Below are 17,052 nucleotides of genomic sequence, written 5' to 3' on the forward strand. Positions count from 1 at the left end.
GCCAGGGCAGTCTTAAGTAAATCTGGCACCCTGGCGCGAAGATCACTCCGGCGCTACTCGCGCACCGCCAGGTTGGGCCAGGCACAACAGGCAGCCGGAGGGTGCGGAGGGGCGGGCGGGGATGCTGCCAGCTGTGCTCCACCTCCACCTCCGCCTGCTCGGCCGAAGCGGCGGCACAGCGCTGCCATCCAGGGAGCCCTGGCTGCAGTGCCGACAGGAGGCTCGCCGACAGCCTCCCCGCATCCGCAGACGAAGAAGAGGTGGCCAAGAGCGCTGCTATCGGCGGGGCTGGAGGGCGCAGGTGCCCTCCTCAGGCCCTGGCGCCTTGCACCAGTAGCCTCAATGGCTTAGACGTCCCTGAGTATTGCAGAAGATTTGGCTTCCTAGCTGTGATTTAGCTACTCTGCCAATACAACACCTTCCTATGATCCTATGACAGTGTCATCAGTGATCCACAAACAAAGGGGGCACAGGAGGTCGAAGCAGTCCTCAGTTTGATGCCTTTTGGCCTGAAATGCACTGGAGGTGCTCTGCTTTGTGTTACCTTTCACTAAACATGTGAGCATGGGCTGCAGACACATGTGAGAAAGATGTGAGCACGGGCCTGCGTAGACGACATCCACGAGCCTTCTGCAAAGTTGCACGATGCAGGCCGATCAAAAGATGAGGCTTGTCGTATCTCCCCAGACGGATGTGGCCTGAAACTGAACCATAATTGAGTTTGCTTTTCAGCACACTGCGTGTATATTTAAAATTAGTAACATGTACGCTTCAGAAAAGCACATCTTCAACCCATCTCTCTGTGAGTAAATTAGATTGTGTGTCACTAACTTGCTGCCCTGGCAACAGATTATAGGCACAGTATGCCAAAGATAAGCACTTTCCATTGACTTCAGTCACAGTGGTCACAACTTTCTTGAATTTCTCTTTTAATCAGTAAGACTGGAAAGTGCTTGACTTTGTGTGGGTCTGAGGCACATAATCCATGGTAGTTGTAAAATTATATATATATATATATATATATATATATATATATATATATATATATATATATATATTTGACATTTTGCTGCTCTTCAGTGGTACCTCATACTGTAGCACCTGCCCTGTGATAGTCTGTGTGAGTAGATTGCACAAAAGCTCTTTGGTACTTCAGAAAGAGAGCCATTTCAGCCGCCAAATTGACAGCATTCTTGCTTAGTTTTAGCTAGCAACAGTTCGTGTATATAATGAGAGTGCTGCTCAAGATGTGGCTACTCAGTTGAGGGCATAGACTGCTAGTCCCTCCTCTGCACGAGGTACATGGTGTGTGTGTGTCCAGAAAAGGGATTTTCGGTGGTGGTTCCTCATGTGTGGAACACTCTCCCAACTGAGCTGCATCTGGCCCTATCCCTCTGGGATAGTTTTAGTGAAGACTGGGGATGGGGAAATCTGTCAATTTCAGTTTATATCTGCGGCTTGTTTTCACCATCTTTCAAATCAGTTCTTCACATTTCCCCAACTATTTGTGGTTTGTTTTTGGGTTGTTGGTTTTTTTTAAAACACAACTTAATTTTTAAAAAAGACAAGTTGACATTGATTGGATGGTGGCATTGTGTGGGTGCTCTCTAAAAAGTTAGTGGACAAAGGGTGGCAATTCCACATTAAACTCCCCAGTGTGGAAACACCCAGAGTTTGGAGATTCATGCTATACTGGTAATGGGAATGAGGCAAACAAGCAAATCCAGTGAGTTTCAGTTGGTCATTCAGAAAAGTTGAACATTTTGTAGCCTTTGCTATATTTCTTGTTCTGTACGCTTGCTGTGGGCATGTCCTAAAACTTTCCACAAAATACCAAGAAGACATACCACAAGCCTACTGATGTTTTTACCCATAAAGACTCCTATTGATGGAGCAAAAGGCTATGAAAATGAGATTTCCTCTATCGTACACCCTCTACCAAAAAAAGAAGGGGGGGGGGGAGACTTTTACGAGAAGTTAAGGCTTGGTTACAAAATGGCATATAATGTGTTGCCTTTGAGCAACCTTCTCATTGAAGCCACTCTCATTTATTGCAAATGGGGGTGAAAAGAAGCATGAAATGGTCATGGTTTTATGAATTATTTCATTCAGAGACCAAACAGACCATGTCACACTCGTGAGGTCTATTCTCAAACTGCCAAAGCTAAGTCGGAATCAACCTTAATGCATGCTGGCGTGTTAAAGATGGGTGGAAAGTTGGAGAGGGCCTTCCAGCAAAATTAGAATGAATCCACGGAATAAACCAGGAACACAGATGGAGGAAAGTTATTATCAGATTTATGTATACATACTTCTTACACAATAATTGTTGTTGGCATCCATCTGTCTCAAGAGACAATGGAGTGCATCTTGGGAGGTGAAGTCAAACCAAACGACCTCTCTGGGGTGCAGTCTTGGGCAGTGTGTATGAAGGCTCCGGGCTGCCCAGAGAACAAGACACACACCTCTTGGCCTTGCCGATGTGGTCCAAATGAGAGCAGAGCAATATATTTGGCACCAGCTTGGCTGCAGGAGTACCAACCAACCGTCTTAGGACTCCACTCCAGATTTGTGTAGGGTTTACTCCTTAGCCTTTCCTTCTTCTGAAGATATCTCCTGAAGATAGCCTGCAAGACAGGATTTAGGAGGTTTAGGGCCAGAGTTTTCCTTCCCCTAGATGGGCTACCTTCCCAGGTTCATGAGCCCCATCTTCCCCTCACTTCCCTCTATAGCATGTGCAGAGAATGTCTACTTGACCGTTGGACCCACTATTGGCCTCGTCCACTCCATCTGCCACAGTCTGTCTTGATATGCAGAGGAAGTCCTGGGATGTGGCTACCGTCGCATCCTGACTCATCTCTGCCTCTTAGCCCCACTCCTCTCTTGCCTCTGAGTCTGAACCACTCTTTGCCACAGCATCTTCCTGCTCACTAAACCCTGTTGCCTCTTCAGCTTCTGACATCTCCTCCTCGCCAGTCTTCTCCCTCTGACCACTCATTGTCATCCCACCACCAATCTGAGCCTGGTTCTGAGCCTTCTCCCCTTGGGGTTTCCCCAGCAGGTGTCTCCCACCATTCCTCTGCATCTAGCCAGCCCATGGCATCTGGCTGAAAAAGCACCCCACACCCTGGCTTAAAGGGCAGTAGCAGCAGCATAATCAGATCACCTCCACCATTACTAAAATGTTGCATCCATCCCCTCTCAACAAAACTGAGGTGCAGGGAATGTGCACAGCTCTTGGATAGCCAACACATTTGATCTGTTAACACCAATTGCACTGAGCAACAGCAGTTAAAGATCCGGGTGCCCCCCTTCCCTTGATCCCACATGCTGAGATGAAGAGGGGAGCATCTTGTGACAGCTATTTCCAGGATCCCCGTTGCAAATACACTTATACATGCTGTTGCATCCAAGAAGCGTAGTTCCGTTTAATGTGACTCTTTTCAATCCTTTCACAATCCCATTTCTTCATAGCACTTACAGTCACACTGTGCGGTTAATGGACATCAGGCCAAGAGGTTTCAGGGCGATGAAGGCAAGGTAAAAGGGATTATATGCATTTTATGTATGTTCCTCAAGAAACATAACAACATTTTATACTTGTGAAAGCATGGAAGGGGCAGGAATCATGAGGTCTTCCCATGATACTCTTTCTCTCAACCCTCTAGAAAAGCCCATTCATTTCATCTCCCGAGACTTTCCTTGTTCTGATAAACTGATGGCTACACATTCCCCGATTATCATACAGAGTTCCGCCTCTTTCATTTTTAAAACTTTTGGAAATACTCTGATGGAAAGTCTCTTAGGATCCAGAGTGATTTATGTGGCATGGTTGCAAGAGACTCTTTGGTAGCAACGAAAAACTTGCTCATACGGAGTCAAATGTTCTCTGCTGAACCTCTCTGCTACGTTTAGTGCAGGTCACATGGGACGCAAATTACTAGAGTGAACTGCACTGTTTCCATCCAGAAGGTATGGTGGTGAAGTGGAGTATAACAGACGGAAAAGCCAGAAAACTGGAATGCTGTTTTAAATTATATTTGTAGGCTGCAATCCAATAGCATAGGGTGGGATGCCAACCTTAGCCAACCACATCCCCCCCAGATGTTTTGGATTAACCCTAGTTAGCAGGGGTGGTGATCCTTGTCACCCACAACACCTGGAGGACACCAGATTGGGAAGGCTGTCTGGGTTGGCAGAGGATTTTTAGGTTGGCAAAAGCTGGGCTCATCAGCAGGGTGGGACAGAGGGCTTGCATCACCATCAATTCCCAGGCATTTGAATGAGAATCAAACTCATCCATTTGTTAATAAATGCGATGTCAGAACCACAAGTGACAGAAGAGGCAAAGCTCTGCAATATATGCTTGGCCTATTGTCAGAGGAGGAATGGTGGAGACTGCCTCCCCAGCCTGAACCTTCCACAGGGAGGAGGAAGAGGAAGACAGTATAGATTTACAACAGGGGTTTGCGGGAGGTCTCAACTCAGAGGCAGATGAGAGGGAAAGTTGGGAAATCATGGGAGAGCCAGAGCAACACCTGGCTGACATGTCATTGGAAGGCATTCCAGACCCTCCATCTCCCAGAACCCGGCAAGCCTTAAAAGTAGGAGAGCAAAGAGCTCAAGGACAGAGGGCATGTAGCAGCACCCATAGAGGAGATGATGAGAATGATGAATGAGGAAGTGGGTAGAGTTTCACGTGGGACAACACCATTCTCCAAGAGGCTGTCTTCTATAGCCTCTCTCTGTAAAGACTGAAATAAAAAAGGACTGTAAGAAACTTTCCCTTGTCTTTATAATTCCTGGGCAACCAGCCGGGTGCCGCTGACAGCATCCTGACACCTATATGAAGTCCTAGGAGTCTTGTTCCTGCTGGATATAGGTGCCAACTCCCTGGGGTCCCACAAAATTCCCCATGAAGAGTCCAGACACCCACAAAATTTGGTGCCAGGGCCATGCATGCTGCATGGCACCCACAGCCCCGGGCACCCACGGACACAGGGCCAAGTTGGCACTCCTGGTGCTGGTTGGGATCTGGGGGACATGCCTGAAGGCAATCTGTAACAGGAAGCAGATACAGCAGCAGGCACAGAATGATCTGTCACTTTAGGAGAGTGCAGGACCTTGGACAGCAACCAGGAACAACAGCTGGCTGAATCCTTACCACCCAGGAATGGCTTCCAGATTCTTTGGGAGGAGGCAGCTCAGCCCCCAGCCCCTGGGGTAAGGAAAGCTTGTTGAGCTGGATTGGGCCCCTGGGCAGGCAGATAGCCACTCCTCCCAGGCAGAGCCACTGAGTGAATATCAGGAACCCCAGATCCAGGAAGAATGGATTTTAAAGTTAGTGGACTATGCCAGGCATAGAGGAAACGCATAGAAAACACAGGAAACTTTCTCTAAGATGCTACATCATCTCAAGAATCAAAGAAATAGAAACCATATATATTTTATACACTTCTCTCTCTCAAAAAAACGAGCTGAAACGGGGGCCTGTCCTGGTCTCCAGTTGTCTCATTATACATCTGACACGCATCATAGAAGCCCTTACATCAACTTCTAAAAGACTTTCAAGGGATTTTTCAATGTGAAACTATTTCTTCATTTAAGACTGTAATTCTTAACAGGATTGATACTACATTTGTATTTACTCATGAGTAAACACATCTTTTTGGTTGAAACTTCCGGCCAGAGTTCTTAATTATATTTATTTCCGTGACATGGCAAAGTTGACAGCAAAAATAAAAGATGAGAACTTTGTTGAAGAGTGGAGGTTCTTTTCAGATTATTTGAGGAAGAAAAACTGCAGCCAAATGAAACTGCGAGCAGGATTTGAATAATAGGCAATGGGTCGTTGGTTTGACTTGGCGGTTTCTTGAATTATTTGCTTTCTTGTATACGCGGCTGCTGAATTTGTATTCAAGAAGTTTGTTAAGGGTGCTGAGAGGCGTTGGGAGGCCCCTATTCCCCCCCCCCCACAGAGCTACAGTTCCCAAAGTTCCTGGGAAGAGGGATTGATTGTTCAACCACTCTGGGAATTCAAGCTTTGTGAGGGGGATAAATTTCAGCACCCTTAACAAACCACGGTTTCCAGAATTCTTTGCGGGGGAACCACAACTATTTAAAGTGGCATAACAGTGTTTTAAATGCACGATGCAGATGAGGCCTAAGTCCGGCCCATTTATTTCAATGGGTTTACTCTGCATAAAACTTAGTTGACTGCCACCCAAATATTAATAAAGGTGTGGATTTGTACTTGGGCCATTATTCTTATTCATCATTACTATTTAGGTGTATTAGTCGCTTGTTCCCAAGGTACAAAACCTTTCATAAGCTGGCATTTTAAGTTGCATTATGGCTATCACCTGAAACATGGCATTCCTTTTCCCCATTTTACGTGCTGGTGAAATAAAAGCTTGCTTTCCCATAATACAGTCCTACCTTGGAAATCAAACGGAATCCATTCCGGAAGTCTGTTTGACTTCCAAAAGGTTCGAAAACAAAATTGCAGCTTCTGATTGGTTGCGGGAATCTCCTGCAGCCAATCAGAAGCCGCGGAAGCCCCATCAGATGTTCAGGTTCCAAAAGAACGCTTGCAAACAATCACTTCCGGGTTTGCGGTGTTCGGGAGCCAAAACATCTGAGTTCCAGGGCGTTCAGGATCCAAGGTATGACTGTACTCTGACTCCTTTAAGATTAGGAAGAAGAAGAAGAAGAAGAGTTTGGATTTGATATCCCGCTTTTCACTAGGAGTCTCAAAGCGGCTAACATTCTCCTTTCCCTTCCTCCCCCACAACAAACACTCTGTGAGGTGAGTGGGGCTGAGAGACTTCAGAGAAGTGTGACTAGCCCAAGGTCACCCAGCAAGAAATCCGCCCTCTCCCTCTTTTCCCACACAGTTCTCTCAATGTGAACAAACCCGCCAGTGGAAAATATGTAGGCTTTCCTTAGAAGGAAAAAAAAAATGGGGACAAATTGTTTTCCAGCAGAGAGAGGGAGCCTAAGTGTTGCCTGGACTACCACTTTCTTTACCCGTAACTATTTGCCATCCTGGCTGGGGCTGACAGGTTTTGGAACCCAACAACATCTGGAAGGACCCAGGTTCCTGACACACTTGAGCACCTTGCCCAGAAACTGCCTGCCTTGCAGCTCCTTCTCTTGCCTCTTTCACAGTGGCAAAATGGACTCACCTTCCATTTCCCTGCTTCCTCCCTTCCACGGCTGGAGAGTGTCATCTGCTGACTGAGAAGTTAACTGCGAGCATTAGAAACTCAGATAGATTAGCCAGCAAATGGCTCTTTAAACCAAGGTTACAGTCTGCCAAAATGGAATGTCTAGTTGCTGTAAAGTCTTATTTTCCAAATGATGGACTGACTCTGATTGATTCTTCAATTAAACACCTGCCAAGTTCAGATGACTACCTTGAGTTACGTTAAGAGCTTTGAGAACTTAAAGAAGTTACTTGATCCAGGGACAGTTGACCACATGGTATACATTGGCAATTTGGTTCCGGAAATTAATTTCAAACACTGGTTACAGATGCAGTTCAAAAGTGATGTGTCTGTTTATTTGAAACAATTGTACTCAGCTCCTCATCCAGAGTGGCTTACATGCAATGCATTAAAGCAAGACAGGATTACAATATTTTTTAAATAAATAAATATGACATAGAAGGGGAAAGGAACAGGGAGGGGAGAGAGGAAAGAAATCAAAACTTTCCCACAATAAAATGCCCTGTATATAGAAAAATAATAGCACATTGGCACACATACACACAAAAGGGCTGGACTCAACCATTCTCCTTGTCATAACAGTCTTGTATGTGCAAGGAATCCATTTTAGATCTTAGAAACAAAGCAGCCTCAAAGGGTGCAGTGCAGGCCAGGAAAAACTTTTACCACTTGATCCTGCCAATGTACAAAACCTAAATTCAAGCGTCACTGGAACAGGCATTTCAGGCTGTTGGGGGCAGGCAGGGGGCAGCTGTTGTTTCTGCTAAAGTCTCTCTCTTTGTATTAAAATCAAGCATGTGTTTTTCGTAAGCACAATACGCCTAGCAGATGACTCAAGACTGAAACTCTGGCTCCTAAATAAACAGATCATTGTTTGTCATTTCGCTTAAATCCCAACGGGTTATTTTTATTCACAGCTTGGATCTCCCCGGAATATTTACAAGTTCACACTATGCAAGCTGATTAACTATGTACACTTATTATAGGCCAGCACTTGAAAACAGGGAGCTCTTCCAAAGGACTGATTTAATTGCCTTTGGAGAACTATTTGAGCGTTGCGGGGCTCCAAAATGCCTGCCCAGATCTCAAGATGAGCTGGTTATAGAATCTCTTGATGTTACCCTTTTTGACCCTGAAAGAAGACCGTTTGCTGATGCTTGTGCCAGTGAACAAAGCATGTTTCCTTAGGCAAATAGAAGAGAATTATTCTTCTTCTTATTATTATTATTATTATTAATATTATTATTAAACAAACACTTGCAGAGTCAGATGTCAGGAACTCTTGTTTGGTGGGACTGGAGTGGCCAAACATGTAGGCATTTTTGCAAAGCATTTTTGCAACTGAGGTTGCTTCGTTTGGAGACTGAGGCAAAGCTTGGGTTGGCATTATCTTCATTTTGTGGGCGAAATAAAATTATAGTGCATAGAACTCTCCAATGGCTCATCTCCTCGCAGCTGCTCACATGAAAATGGTGTGCCATTGAAAAGGTGCTGGAGCCTGCACTGTTCGGAGATGGTGTGTGACAGAATTTGGTATTTAGCCGTATCTGACAGACTTACACAATGACGCAACCTTTCTAGAGGTTAAATCCCACAGGGACACTTTTAAAGCAGTCTGGATGAAATTCCACACCCTCCAACATTTTTCCAATGCAAATAGGGGAATTCTATTCTGCATCAGAAAGATTCTCCCGCGTTTGATCTCGCCGCACACAATAGAATCATAGAATCATAGAGTTGGAAGAGACCACAAGGGCCATCCAGTCCAACCCCCTGCCAAGCAGGAAACACCATCAAAGCATTCCTGACAGATGGCTGTCAAGCCTCTGCTTAAAGACCTCCAAAGAAGGAGACTCCACCACACTCCTTGGCAGCAAATTCCACTGTCGAACAGCTCTCACTGTCAGGAAGTTCTTCCTAATGTTTAGGTGGAATCTTCTTTCTTGTAGTTTGAATCCATTGCCCCGTGTCCGCTTCTCTGGAGCAGCAGAAAACAACCTTTCACCCTCCTCTATATGACATCCTTTTATATATTTGAACATGGCTATCATATCACCCCTTAACCTTCTCTTCTCCAGGCTAAACATACCCAGCTCCCTAAGCCGTTCCTCATAAGGCATCGTTTCCAGGCCTTTGACCATTTTGGTTGCCCTCCTCTGGACACGTTCCAGCTTGTAAGTATCCTTCTTGAACTGTGGTGCCCAGAACTGGACACAGTATTCGAGGTGAGGTCTGACCAGAGTGGAATACAGTGGTACTATTACTTCCCTTGATCTAGATGCTATAATCCTATTGATGCAGCCCAGAATTGCATTGGCTTTTTTAGCTGCTGCATCACACTGTTGACTCATGTCAAGTTTATGGTCTACCAAGACTCCTAGATCCTTTTCACATGTACTGCTCTCAAGCCAGGTGTCACCCATCCTGTATTTGTGCCTTTCATTTTTTTTGCCCAAGTGTAGTACAAGTGTAGAAGTGTAGTACAAGTGTAGAATTCATATATACATATATGCCTGTCACCCTGAGCCAATTACAACCTCTCAGCCTAACCTACCTCACTGGATTGTTGTAAAAAAAAATGTGTGAGGGAAGGGATCATGTACGACACCTTCCACAGATAAATAGAATGGAACCTTGCCAGGGAAAAAGGTAGAAAATTAATACTAATAATAATAATAATGGAAACTGAGAATGATCAGGAGTACCCCTGGCCGTTAGGTCCAGTCACGGACGACTCTGGGGTTGTGCGCTCATCTTGCTCTATAGGCTGAGGGAGCTGACGTTTGTCCGCAGACAGCTTCCAGGTCATGTTGCCAGCATGACTAAGCTGCTTATGGCGAACCAGAGCAGCACATGGAAACACCGTTTACCTACCCACTGGAGCGGTACTTGCACTTTGATGTGCTTTCAAACTGCTAGGTGGGCAGGAGCTGGGACTGAACAATGGGAGCTCACCCTGTCGCAGGGATTCGAACCGCCAACCTTCTGATCAGCAAGCCCTAGGCTCTGTGGTTTAGACCACAGCATGACCCGCATTGTCTAAACCAGGAATATGCCAGAGAGTAAATCCTATTGAAGTTAATGAGACTTAGTTCTGAGTAGAAGTGCTTAGGATTGCAGTGTAAGGCTCCACAGTCTTTACCTAGTTACCTGGGAGTAAGCTCCTTTGAATAGAGTGGGACTTGCTTCTCAGTAGACAGCGTAAGACTCCATTTACACTCCATGTGTTTTCTAAAAAAATGGCCGGCTGCTGAAGCATTGCAATTAAGCAATTGAAAGTGAGTTGGTGACATTTTCCTTCCAAATTATAGGAAGGGCTTCCTATGCCAGCTTCACCATTCCCTTCGTTTTCATTTTCAGTATAAACAGGACTCTTTGCACCCACACACACATGCACCACTTTAAGTTGTTCTGCGAGATGTGGAGTGGAGGAGGAAAACAGAATTCTGGAATCAAATCAGAAACTGGGATGGCTTCTATAATTCCGAGACTGTCCCTGGAAAACAGGAACACTCGGGGGGACGTGAAATACCAGGACAGAGAAAAGAAAGAACTTGGTCAGGCAACGGAATGTGCTCTGTGTAGACCCTGCAGCTAGAGGAGAATGCAGCAGCTAGGCTGCTACAAGTAACACCTTTGTTGATGGATTTGCCCCCGGCTGCTAATACACTGCCGGGCCACATCTAAAGTTTCGGTGTTAGTATATAAAGCCCTTAACAACTTGAGAGGGGGATTATGTTGCTGTTTGTATGGTACTGTATTGCCTTAAATGGAGGTGGGAGAATGAGCTGCTTGGAAACGATGCCTTCTGCTGCCAGGGGTTGGTTTGTTTTTGTAGACTAGATGTTTGGGGCGGGGGGGGGTTTCCTCTCGTAACATTAGAACTCATGGAAATAAAACAAAGCCGAATGTTGGAAGATTCAGGGGGGATAAAAGAAAGTGCTTTTTCATGCAGTGCATAGTCAAATTATAGAGCTTGCTCCCACAGGAGGCAGTAATACCCACTAACTTAGCACTCTCCCCCCTCTCTGCTTGTGCCAGACCTAGACCTAGAAGGCATGGATCTGAGCGGGTTTCTGCTTCACCCTCACTTTCCAAGCATGGGTCCAAGTGGTTGTCCTCTAGCTCCACTCCTTTCCAAGGGAAAACCTGCAATAGATCGGGACAGATGGCAATCATTGGGAGGGGATGGGACCCAAATTACCGCTGGGTCTGATTGAGTGCTAAAGAGCAGTTTTCCCCAGGGGAAAGCAGCAAAGTGTGGGTAAGCCCTTGTGGTTGTTGTTCAGTCGTTCAGTCGTGTCCGACTCTTCGTGACCCCATGGACCAGAGCACGCCAGGCACCCCTATCCTCCACTGCCTCCCGCAGTTGGGCCAAACTCATGCCAGTCGCTTCGAGAACACTGTCCAACCATCTCATTCTCTGTCGTCCTCTTCTCCTTGTGCCCTCCATCTTTCCCAACATCTGGGTCTTTTCCAGGGAGTCTTCTCTTCTCATGAGGTGGCCAAAGTACTGGAGCCTCAACTTCAGGATCTGCCCTTCAGGATCCTGAAGTTGAGGCTCCAGTACTTAAGGGTAAACCCTTAAATGGCTTTAAAAGAAGATTGGAAAGATTAATGGAGGGTAAGACTGCTAGCCACAACGGCGATGTTCCACCTCCACTGTGAGAGGCAGTATGATTCTGAATACCAGTTGCTGAGAATTGCATGCTTTTTCCTCCCTAAATCCTGATTCCCTTTGCAATTGATGCAGCCCTCCTATTTGGATTTCCAAAGCATAGGGGCTCTCTGGATTTAAGGAGGAGGAAGTATTGGACAACAGTAGTCAGAAGAGAATGCTGCAATGGTTGATGGGGAATTAAATCAGCTACTAGTGGTTCAGAACCCGCAGTAAGCCGAGGTATGGATGAGGCCAAAAGCTGTGTCGTGCAAAGGCCTTGCCACCAATTTGCAGGAGGGATATGCATGGCAGAATCCCTGACGGAATTCTTTGGCCAGATACCGAAAGATGTTCTGCAACATTTGAACGTACCTTCCCAACGTCAAGCCCTAAGCGTGCTGCTTGTTTTGAAATCCATTCAAAGGCAGAAGGAGTGCCATCTCGTCATGCCTCCCTTTGAATCTTGGATCCAACAGAACTGCAGCAGCGTAAATTGGGTGGCAACAACACTGAGTTGCTCTGAACTTCCTTGCACTCCTGGTCCTTTGAGGCCCAGTCAAGAGGACAGAAACAAAGGGGTCAATTGTTTTCTAGAACGAAGACTGCCTAGAATTCTTATTCAAAGAAATGCAGTCAACTTTGCTAATGAGTTGCAGTCCCTCAAAACCAAGTTGGCTCCTTTGCAGGAACATGAAGGCAAACTTCTCAACGTTTTCTTTGGAAAGGGAAGAGGAAATGAGCAAGCATATTTAATTTGAGTAAACGTCTTGAGAAAGGAGTGCCATGACCCAAAACACTCAGAGGTGCTGTCTGACTAAACTTTTACAATTCAATTGCTACTTCTAAAGCAGAACAGTACTTAGCTGGAAAGGCTTGCTGGAATTTAATGAGAGGAACACTGTAAAGGCAAATGAAGTTGACCCATAGGCAACTCGGCTGGCTTTACCAGGATAACTGAGTGGAACTGCATCAAGGTTGCAGTCTCAGTCCACAGCTGTGGGTTTGAATCCTGCTCCTGTCAGCTCCACCACTTGTCAGGATGACCCGATGTTCCAGGATGCTGTGTTTAGACCAGTCTCTCAATGGGCGAGTTCAGATCCCGCTAGTTCCGACATCCTTTTCTCCCAGTGCAGAGTTGTGGAGAGCCAGTGTGGTGGGAGCAGGTGGTGCTGTGGTCTAAACCACTGAGCCTCTTGGGCTTGGTGATTGGAAGGTCAGCGTTCGAATCCCCACAACAGGGTGAGCTCCTGCTGCTCTGTCCCAGCTTCTGCCAACCTAGCAGTTCAAAAGCATACCAGTGCAAGTAAATAAATAGGTACCACTGCGACAGAAAGGTAAACAGCATTTCTGTGCGCTCTGGCACTCGTCACATTGTCCCATTGCACCAGAAGCGGTTGAGTCATGCTGGCCACATGACCTGGAAAGCTGTCTGTGGACAAACACTGGCTCCCTCGGCCTGAAAACGAGATGAGCGCTGCAAACCCATAGTCGCCTTTGACTGGACTTAATCATGCAGGGGTCCTTCACCTTTTTACTTTTACCTAGTGGTTAGACCTAGGACCTGGGAGACCGGGGTACAAATCCCCATTAAACTCACTGGGTGACCTGTGGCCAGTCACTGCCTCTCAGCCTAACCTACCTCATAGGGTTGTGGTGGGGACTGAAGGAGGAAAACAGTGTACAGCACCATGAGGGTTGGGTGGGGGTGTATAAATGCAATCTAACAAACAAACCAATTTGCAGGGAATTCTTCCAGCGAGTGTGCATTCTTTCCATGTGCCTGTCTGGGTCGATGTGGCCACATGGGGTGGATCTGAAGTGCTCTGAATGCTTGGCAGCATGATACAGATCATGAGCTTTATTGCCAACTGAGCGAGAATAGATTGTGTTTTCTAGTGCCTACAATAGCTACTTGTGCATCACCAGAAAAGAGGGCAGAGATTTGCATGGAAATTGGACATGCTAATTCCTAAATATATATACAAATTTAGAAACTATTCCTAAAACTGAAATGCAACACATCTCCAGGGAAAACTGTGGCCTGAAGACCTGTATGCTTGATCATCCAGCTGCTAGCGGCTCATGTGCCAAACCTTGGCGAGCAACATCAAGGCCCTTCCTGCTCTTCTTTCTGAGGTTTTTTTTTTTTTTTTGTCTTTCAAGCAGACTTTGACTGTACAGCCCTCCAGAGGTCTGCTCTCTGTATAGTAAGTCACACAGCTACCTTGCCATTAGCACTTGGGCAGACAACAGTGGAAGCAGGAGGCACCTCAATGCATATTCTTGCTAGTTAGCATGTGATGGGGTTAAGACCATAGAGCTGTATTGCTGATAGGCAGACTCAGGTCACAGCAACACACAGTGGTACCTTGGTTCCCAAACTCAATCCATTCTGGAAGTCCGTTCGACTTCCAAAATGTTCGCAAACTAAGGCATGGCTTCTGATTAGCTGATTGGCCCTGAAAACAATGCCAACAGCTGAAACGGACATTCGGCTCCCCAAAAATATTTGCAAACCAGAATACTTACTTCCAGGTTTGCGACGTTTGGGAGCTGATTTGTTCAGGAGCCAAGCCGTTCGGGAACCAAGGTACCACTGTAATGGGTAGAGAAGGCTCTGTGTGGTGTCATTTCCTCTCCTCTCATGGGAGGGAAGAAGCAAAGAGGTATTTCCTGTTCCTTCTCTCTCTCTCTCTTCAACCAGCCACGTTCAGCCACCTGCTCCAGCATCAGGCCTACGTCACTGGTCTGACTCAGTATAAGGCATTTCCCTATGTTGTTGTAGCTCCCCCCCCCCCAATTTTATTATCACAATAACCCTGTGAGGTAGGTTGGGCTGAGGGTGAGTGACTGGCTCAGGGTCACCAAGTGAGCTTCATGGGTCGAGTGGGGTCTTCTGTCTAAAACCCTGGAAAGCTACTCTCAGCTGGTGCAGAGCAGACAATACTGACCTGGACGAGGTCAGTATAAGGCAGCTTCTTGTCTTTCCCCAGAGCAAGCTGCTCTGATGCCTGTACGGAAGCCCTCTTCGCTTTGGCACTTAACATGGTCCTAACCAAAAGCACCCCCAAAATATGCTCCCTGACCCTGTCAGCCTCCAGCCTGAGCCCCTGCTCAGGTTTCCCTGTGTAGCTCTGAGCTTCTGGGACACCTGTCCTGGCCAGCTGGGGGAAGCCTGCTTCTGATTCCCTGGGGATTACCAGGAGCACTTGCACTGACAGAGCCTGTATTTCAACAACTTTTAGCAGTTTGCAAGGCAGACTGTGGCAACATAATACATGAGTGCAGGCAGGCATGTGGACTTTTGACCTCAGAACGAAAACTCGGGGGCCATCCAGAGAAATGCGAGCACTGTAAGATTCACGGCAGGCAAAAGAATACAGTGAGTAAATCATGAGCTATGGGATGTGCTCCACCAACATGTAGTGATGACCACTAACTTGGATGGCTTTAAATGAAGATTGTACAAATACGTGGAAGGAGACCATTGACCACTAGGCATGATGGCTATGCTCTGCTTCCGCTATTGGTGTAATGTGAACAATGGGTTAAATCACGCTGTGCTTGGGCTCTTGTCTTGAGGAGCACACCCACCACATCTGGATGTTCTGAGATAAGGATGCCAGGTGCACTGGGTTGCCATAGCAACACCAGTGGGGTTGAGCGTATGACTTGCTGAATCAGTCACCCTCCCCCATTGGTTCAGGAAATTAGTTCATTCCCCCCCCCCCAAAAAAATATAGTCCAGCCCATCACATGGTCTGAGGGACAGTGGACCGGCCCACGGCTGAAAAAGGTTGCTGACCCCTGCTCTAAAGGGACAGGGAAGAATGAAAACAGGAGCTTCCAGAATACTCTCGGGGTCAGGAGAATTTAAAAAAGCAAAAAGCAAAAACAAAAACAAAAACAAAAAAAAACACCACAGCAACGTGTGGCTGGGCCAGCTAGTTTTACATAAAAGAACACATTCTACTCATGTAAAAACACCAGGCAGGTGTTTGATTAGATGTATATATTCTGTTTTGTTATTCTTTATAGTTATGAACTGAAGAAGATTACACCGAAACAGTGTACTTATCCGGAATGCTGTCTTCATTGCATATTATTTGACATTACAGTGGTGCCTCGCTAGACGAAAATAATTCGTTCTGCGAGTATTTTCGTCTAGCGATTTTTTCATCTAGCGAAGCACCAATGCAAACCGCGGTTTTCGCTAGACGGGAAAAAAAATTCATCTTGCGGGGCAGCCTTCCACTAGACGAATGCCTTCGTCTAGCGAGTTTTTCGTCTAGCGAGGCATTCGTCTAGCGGGGCACCACTGTATAAAGAAATTTCGCTGCATATTATTTGACATTATAAAGAAACATTTTGCCCTACATTATTTGGTCCACGCGTTGCCTTTTTTCATATCCTGCATGTAGCCAAGATGGCACCCTCCCAATGTCGTTGGACTCCCAACTCCCATTAGCCTCAGCCAGCAGGACCAGTGGTTGGAGGCGATGGGAGTTGTAGTCCTGCACATCCAGAGAGCCCCATGTTGGCTATCCCTGCCGCAGAGGATAACAGCTTCTGTTTTTGCTCCGGCCTGTGACCTCCGACATGGTGAGATGTAAATCATCCTCTCTCCTCAGGCTAACTCGGCATGAAATATAGGAGGCAAGAATTTATTGTTCAATTTGCAGCCTGCTGATTGAAGAGCGACTGTATTCATTTCAGGATCAAGCTCTAATTTTAGATCTTGTCTGAGAACAAGGGGGTTGGAGAGCTTCAGGCCCACGTTTCCAAACTGAGTTGTGCTTCAGGACATCTGCCATATTTTACAATTATCAATTAACCCAGTACTAACAATATTTTTATATATAAAACCCCCCACCAAAAAACACCACCACTGCTTATATGACTGTATCAGCACCTTGAGCTGAAGATCGGAGAGCAAAGCATCTCTCATTGTTTTACTACATTTATCAGTGCTTCCCCCCCCCAAAAAAAATGTTTAGGGGTACAGTACTCTCATTTTCCTACTCACATTGAAATACTGCCCCTCAATGAGGCCAAACTTAGATTCACAGAATTTTTAGGGGTATGTGTACCCCTGCGTTCCCACAGGAAAAAAAGCACTGACATTTATATACCACTTGTAAAAAGCTTGAGGAGGTTTGCAAA

Source organism: Lacerta agilis, chromosome 3 (assembly GCF_009819535.1).
Source record: "Lacerta agilis isolate rLacAgi1 chromosome 3, rLacAgi1.pri, whole genome shotgun sequence".
Taxonomy (NCBI): domain Eukaryota; kingdom Metazoa; phylum Chordata; class Lepidosauria; order Squamata; family Lacertidae; genus Lacerta; species Lacerta agilis.